Below are 7,656 nucleotides of genomic sequence, written 5' to 3' on the forward strand. Positions count from 1 at the left end.
GGGTTCTATCAGATCAAACCAAATGAGGACCAACTTGGAAAATGATCTGAAACACATGTGTTCAGTGTGAGAGAAATACCCAGGCAGCTGTAATGAAGAACTAGATCTAGGGGCAAGAGTGGGCAGTACGTTAGACAGGAGTTTGCAATGGGATGTGTAATTCTGGACTGCAGATAGCACAGTGGTTAGGGCACTAGCCCAGGACCCTGCTCTGTCACATATTTCTGGTGTGACCTTGGGCATGTCATTTAGTGCCTCAGTTCCCAATCTGTAAAGCTGAGGGTAAGAACACTTCCCTACCGCCTAGGGATGTGTGAGGATTAACTGCATTAAAGATTGTAGGCACTCGTATGCTGTGGTAATGGGGGGCAGATAAATTCCTAAAAGAGACACTGCATTCACAGAGCAGGGAGGTAAGAGTTCTTCTCTGCAAGGTGCACCCCCACCTTGAATATTGCATTCTGCTTTGGGCACTGAGTTACCAGAACAGTATTGACACTGGAGGGCGTTCAGAGAACAGCAACTCACCTGACCTGGAGGGTTTGATTTATAAGGAAATTTTTAGCCATGGGCTAGAGTTCCCAGGGCTCAGCATCCACAATCAGGACTGAATTTCCAGAAGTGCTGGTCCCACGTTTGCTGACTTAGTTGTCCGATCTGTAAAAGTGCCCAGCACCCCCACTGTGCCACATAGGGCTAGGAGGTTTTAACAACAACTCAGCACCCAGCGTGCATCTGATGTATGAGCTCTTGTGAAAATCTAGCTGTAAAAATTCCAGCTGGGTGTTGTATAGCTTGGTTAGTGATGACTAAGGAAGGATATAACACTCTGCAAATATTTGCAGACTGTTAAGGCCAAGGAGGGAGGGAATTGCTTTGTGTAGTAACCTGAGGTTTAGCTAGAAGTAATAGGATGAAATCAAGGAAAAGCGTAGGCTGAATATTGGGGTATAACAAGCTCCAGCGTGTGAGCTGTATTTGACTGTGCAACAGTCTTCAACTGAAAAGGATGAAGCCCCATTATTGGGTCTTTAAAAATTGGACAAGGGATTAGAAGATGCCCCAGAGAGACCAATCCTACACTGACTCCTGCAGATAGACTGGGCAGTCAGATAGGGTTATTCTACCTCGAACTTTCTGATTCTGTTAAATCACCAGCTGTAAAAACTCTTTTTAGAATGGTTGCATTGGTTTTTTTTTTTTTTTTTGGTCAGATGCTTTATTTCCAGGCTCCGACAGGACGTGTGTCTCACTTGTTTCCTGTGCCCATGGGGGGATTGCTTCAGTGGCTAAATGACTGGGAGCTGAGAATTGGCACTAATGTCTTGTGCTCCTGTTTGCAGTGTCAAGGCAACTGCCTTGTGAAGCGGAATGGGTTAACTGCTTCTGGGCGTCTGTTTCCCAGCATGCATAGCTTCATTGGGGATCTTGCTTCAGGTGTTACCAGTTTAGCTGAGGCTGATTGGCAGGAGGTGATTAACCTAGCCTGAAACATCAGGCACAGCTGAGAGCACTGGGTGAGCAGCTGTCACTTGGCAGATGATACTGAATCGCAGAGAGGCTGTTCTCGCTGCTGTTCGAGGCTGAAGTGTGGTGTGGACTGACTGTCTAGGAGTCCATGTGAGTCTTATTCTGACTAGTTTAGCACCGACTCTGTAGGCTTTAATTTGGGAGTGTGGGGTGGGGCTCTGACCAGCAGCACTGGCCAGCCCCAGTAGCAGGACTAACTGTATGGGATCTTGATACTGAGCTTTAGTGACTTGTGACTGATCTGTATTTTCCAGCAGACGTGTATTTCTTTGGGGTGGAGTACGTCCACCCATTAGACTGTGGGGGGGAGGTAGCAGCTCCAGATGCATGTCTTGTTTTTCGTTTAAGTTATGGTCCCCTCCTAGTTTCCATCCTCAGCTGGTGCCTTGTGCGTCCCATTGGGAGCTGCTTGAGATGTTCAATGGAAGCAAGCAGCAGCTGAGTGATAGGGGGACTGGGGTGAGGGGGGCCCTGGCTTGGACGTGAGGAGAGCTGGTGTTTAAATCCTTAGTGCTGCAGTGACAGAGGGTCTAACCTGCACTGGGTGTTTCCATTGCTGGTTAGGTGGGTGGGGATGGAGAGAGACACTCTCATTGCTTATGGCATCAATTAAGGATAAGATTGTCACAAAGTCACAGATTCTGTGACTTTCAGAGACCTCCGTGACATTTTCTGCTTCAGCCCCAAGGTGGCAGGGCCAGAGCTGTCAGCCGGCAGTGGCCCCGGGGCCCTCAGCTGCCTGCAGTGGGGCTCGTGCTCCTCCCCCACCCCACGGGGTTTGGGCTTCAGTCCTCCCCCATCAGTCCCTCCCCCCATAATTTTTGTAAAAGTCACAGGCTGGTCACGGGCTTCCGTGAATTTTTGTTTATTGCCCATGACTTTTACTAAAAATAATGTTGACAAAATCTTAACCTTTGCAATAATATTTGTGAAGGGTTTTTTCCCTCAATAGAAAATGTCCCCTGTGGTACCGGTTCGAGGGAACCCTGAACAGAAGAGAACACATGTCTCTGTTCTCCCCTCATGCTATCAAGTTAATCTTTGGCTGGATTGAGCTCTGTTTCAGGGTAGCTGTTCTGATGCCCTGGCCCTACAGCAGGTTATGTTTCTCCAGGCACGAAGAGCAGCCGGGTAGTTAAGTCAGAGTGACCTTTATTTTAGATGTAGAGAACAAAAGCAACGTTTACATCAGAGCAGATGATGAGTGTTTCCTTCCTCTGTAACAGTCTGTCCAGCTATTGTGTGTTCAGCTGTTCTCTGAAGACCAGGAATCCCTTAGCTGGTAAGGGCCAGATTTCCAAGTCACAGCACCCACAACTAGGACCATGTTCTAAAAGGGCTCAGCCCCCATTGACACTGATGGCCTGTATGCTGAGCAATCCCGTAAATCTTGACGCTTTTAATGGGACCTAGATAGGAGCTGAGGTCTTCGGAAAATCTGGTTGTTAAGGGGCAGAACACAGAATATCAAGTCAAAACAGTTCTAGCTGGATCCACCTCCAGGCTGACTCATGTTAACAGCATTGCCATGTGAAGAGCTCCCAAGCCAGCCTCATGTGAGGCTTCTGAAGGCCATTTTACGATTATAGCAATGCACAGTTAAGTTCTGGGAGAATTATTCCCCCTTGTACCTGTAAGGGGTTAATGTCTCAGGCCCCATGTTGTGTGCTTTGCTGCCCGTAATATTTCCTAGGGCCTTTTTCTGTCTGCATCCATCTTTTTTGCCTGCCGTGAACCTTTCTATGGTTTGGTGCCCAGCCCCTGGGAGAGGAAGGCCTGGTACAGCCACACGCACCGCCAGGGCCATCTAAGTTCTGTCATGGTGGTGGGAATTTCTCCTGCCACCACCACCATGTCCTGCTCTTTCCCAGCTTGGTACCAACCCTTGCGGTGAACTCCCGCCGTACCTGGGATGCAAAGGGAGCTCTGCAGGAGACACCTGGATTCTGTGTCCTAAAATCAGCTGGTGATGCTAGTTGTTCTGGTGTCTGCTTGTCAGGTTCTGATCCATCCTGGTGCAGCAGCCGGGTGCGGGGACTGGAGAGAGGAAAACCGCAAGTGGTATTTGTACACAGCTTTCCAAGGCTTTGTTTCTAGGACGGGGGGGCCGACTAACCCCCAGCCATCTTGCACTGTGGATGGACAAATGGCCATTTGTCCACACGGTGGCTTAATTTAGGGCTAGGAATTTTGGGGCTGCCTCTGAGGTTATGGGGTTGGAGGAGGGAGCTGCAGCTCTTCCCTCTCCTCCCTCTTGGCTAGGGGCGGGATTTCCCTTGGCGAAGAGCTCTCGTCCCAGCATTGGTGGGTGCCTTGATGTCCCCACTCCACGTTCACGAGGAAAGTGCTGTTAGCTGGTTTGCAAGTGTGTCGTGTTTCCCCCCCCTGCCCCTGGAGATGTGTGGGAATAGAGGTGCCTGCCTTTGGCTGAGAGAGAGCAGCCCTGTGACCCAGTCCCTTAATATTCCCAAAGGGACAGTGCCTGCTGCTTGCCTTGAAACTCCTGTGCTTTTTGATTCCTAATGTCCCTTCCAGAGCCTCTTCTGCCCTCCGGCTGCAAGCGCCACATGCACCCAGCTGGCATTTTCAGTGCAATCTAATAGAATAAGCCAGTTGTCTTAATCCACTTATCAGGTATGATCCAATAAAGCCTGCAGCTCTGGCTAGGAGTGAAGTGTGCGTGTTCTTAATAAATCTCCCCTGTTTCAACTGGCGTCTTTAATCTGCCTCTGTCACTTACACAGAAACTTCAAGGTGGAATTAACGATGCTGCCTGCTGCTCCTGGACCCTTCCAAAGGGAGAGACTTCGAAACCCCGCAGCCCAGCGCTGGGAGCTAGCACATAGTTACCTGTTTTCCAAAAGAACGTTTGTGTGACATGAAAAGAGAGACCACTAATGTTGAGACACCAACACCTTGTCCTGTCCTCCTTCAGTGGTGGGAAATGCTTCCCTAACCTGCAAGGAGAAAATTCCTTAGTGCATCTTTAGCTCTTGCATTGTGCTTGTGAAACTGATCACACAAAGGAAAGGCCGCTCGGTGTGATCTATCAACCAAATGCAGCACGAAAAGATGGCTCTTCCCCGAAGAGCTAACAATCTAGGTATAAGACAAGACACAACAGATGGATATAGAGCAGGGGTAGGCAACCTATGGCATGCGTGCCGGAGGCGGCATGTGAGTTGATTTTCAGTGGCACTCACACTGCCTGGGTCCTGGCCACTGGTCCGGGGGGCTCTGCATTTAAATTTTAATTTTAAATGGAGCTTCTTAAACATTTTAAAAACCTTATTTACTTTACATACAACAATAGTTTAGTTATATATTATAGACTTATAGAAAGAGACCTTCTAAAAACATTAAAATGTATTACTGGCACGCAAAACCTTACATTAGAGTGAATAAATGAAGACTCGGCACACCACTTCTGAAAGGTTGCCGACCCCTGGTATAGAGAGACAGGGGAGCACAAGGAAACAATGAGACAGTTCGTAAGGTTTGAAGTCCCACCTCTGGGAAGGCTATGGGGAATGAAGGCCCTGGTGGTGCACAGTGCCTGGTGGTTCTGTTCTTGACCGTCCCAGACATGACATGTAGAACCTCTGCCAGGCCTCTCCCCTTATCTATCTTTTCAGCCTTGTTTGATTTCTTGTCAAATGGATTTTAGAGAGGAGTCAACAACTAGGTTTTAAACAAACTTAGCTGCAGCCTGAGCTGTGCTGGTGGAAGAGAAATTCCATTTGTGGAAGCGTAATGCCCCTCACGTGAGTCAGCAGTGGGGGGTGAATGGGGACCTTCCCGTTTATCTCTTGAATCAAGACACTTGGCAAGTGGTTTGCACAGTAAATAGGATTCCTGGTTTCAGCAAAAAGAGGTGGTAAAGCCGCTGTTACAGAGGCAAACATGTCGACTTCACACGCTTGTCCATTCGTTTGCTTAGCCTTTAGCAATGAGGCTTGTGCCTGCACTATTGGAGTCTAATTAAAGTGACCTTGTGCCGTCTCCATTATCTTCTCTGTAACACAGGGAGACTGATAGCTGCCAGTCCCTGAGGCCAGGCTGGGTCAATAAAAACTGGGGTAAAGTGCACAGAAACATTAACAACTGGGGGAAGACTGAATTCATGGTCTCCTTACTCCCAACCCACTGCTCCTTCCCCCAGGGCTCAGGATATGTGGTAGTGGAGTAAGCATCCAACACAGAGCCATTCCAGTGGTATAAGGTCCATACAGATACTGCCAGTGGGCTCTTCCTCCTATTTCTGTGCCTTCCCACCCTCAAAAAGGTTGAAAATTTAAAATTGGGTTGCGGGTGTGGGGGAAACGCTGCTGTTTCAGGAACCACTTGACCAAATGACTCCCAGTTTGCACCACTCGCTCTGCCCTGGACTCTGAACTGACATACCAGTTTCCAAGCTGATCTTATGTATGCAACAGAAATGGTGTTGCAACTCTAGCTAGCACTTGCCACCTCCTAAGAGAAGTTAATTTGTAGCCCTAATGCTGGTTTAGGGAATAGATCACGTGCCAGTTGGGCAAGTTGTTGTCTTTGCTCTGGTGCTTGGGCAGAATTGAGAGTCAAAACTGCTTTCCAATTGCTGGATAAACGTGGAAGGGAGGGCATGGCCTGGCCTGGCCACCTGGCTCTGCCAACGTGCTTCATTCCTCTTGTGCAACATCTCTGCTCTGCCAGCCCTGGTCCCCTCTTGAGTAGCCACAGCTCGTGCCAAATTGTGTGTGGTGGAGGATGAGAGCATCAGAGGGAGTTGGCTTCCTCTCCTGTGGCGGATGGCTGGGGATGAGGAAGGCAGACACTAGAACCTTCGAACGCCCTGCTTCATAAATGAAGGCCCTGTCAATACAGATATGTGCTTACTAGTCTTAGGTTAAAGAATTCCATGTACCACGAGTATTCACACGCTCCCCGGACCTATTGCTGTTCAAGCCTTGGGTTTCTCCACTTTCTCTGTCCCCGTTTCTATTACCTCCCAAGAAAGGCTGCGGCATGTCAGACTTTTGCTCATTAGCAATTACTGAGGCTTGGTCTACACGGAAAAGTTACATCTGCACAGCACCCCGACCGACATCGCTATGCCGACAAATCCCCCAGTGTAGACACAGTGCAGTCGACAGAAGAGTGCTTCCATCGACCTCGCTGCTACCGTTTGGGGAGATGGTGTTACTACACCGATGGGAAAACACCTTCTGTCGGTGTAGGCTGCGTCTACACTAGGGACTGTACAGGTGTAGCTATGCTGCGGTAATCTCCACCCATTTTCCCTTCTTTGGTGGAGAGAGAGTGAGACTCTTCTTCCCCCCCCCCACCCCAAACAGCTACCAGTACTCCAGATGCCAAGCAGTTGACAGCTCTGTTCTGTCTGATGTTGGTTCCCAGGAATCCAGTCTAGGGTGTTATTTCGTCCCCAGAGCACTTGTATGTCCATCTCATCTCGCTCACTTATTCTAAGTAGGTCTTAAAAACCCTGCCTGGTTGGTTTTCTTGCTTCCCAATTGCAAAGTGTTGCCTCTTTAAGTTTAATGCAGATCCAGGCACGCCATCATGAATACCAGCGGAGACTAGGCCTTGGGGGTTTCGCTGAGGAACCAGTGCTGGAAAAAGACCATCTGCTCCATGCAGAGAGCAAAACAATCAAGATCTTGGGCTCGTTCTGGGAGCTATCCCTTCAGCAGGGCATCCTGTGTGCAAAGGTTTTGCTGTTTAATGCTGACTCACTCTGTCCCTGAATCACCAGCTCCTAGTGTTCCAAAATCACGCGTCCAGCTCCCAAAATCATTCAGTTGGCTCAGGGTGGATTGATTTAAATCACCAAGTGAAACACCTCGATTTAAATCAGTGACTTTAATCAATTTTTCTGTTTGTTTTTCAATTCTATCCTAAAGAGAAGTGCATTCTCACTGGTGGAGTAACCATTAAAACATGTTGATTTTAAAGCTAAATAGAGGCTTTACACTAGAATTGGTACATCTTTTTGCTACCTAGGAGGGTTCACTATGACTGGGTACTTTTATTTAAGCAATTATATAGATTCATATTTTCAGATTCGTAACTGTACATTTTTAGTATGTTAGAAAATAATTATCTAGTAAATGATATGTTGGTGTACTA

The sequence above is a fragment of the Emys orbicularis genome, chromosome 25, assembly GCF_028017835.1.
Source record: "Emys orbicularis isolate rEmyOrb1 chromosome 25, rEmyOrb1.hap1, whole genome shotgun sequence".
Taxonomy (NCBI): domain Eukaryota; kingdom Metazoa; phylum Chordata; order Testudines; family Emydidae; genus Emys; species Emys orbicularis.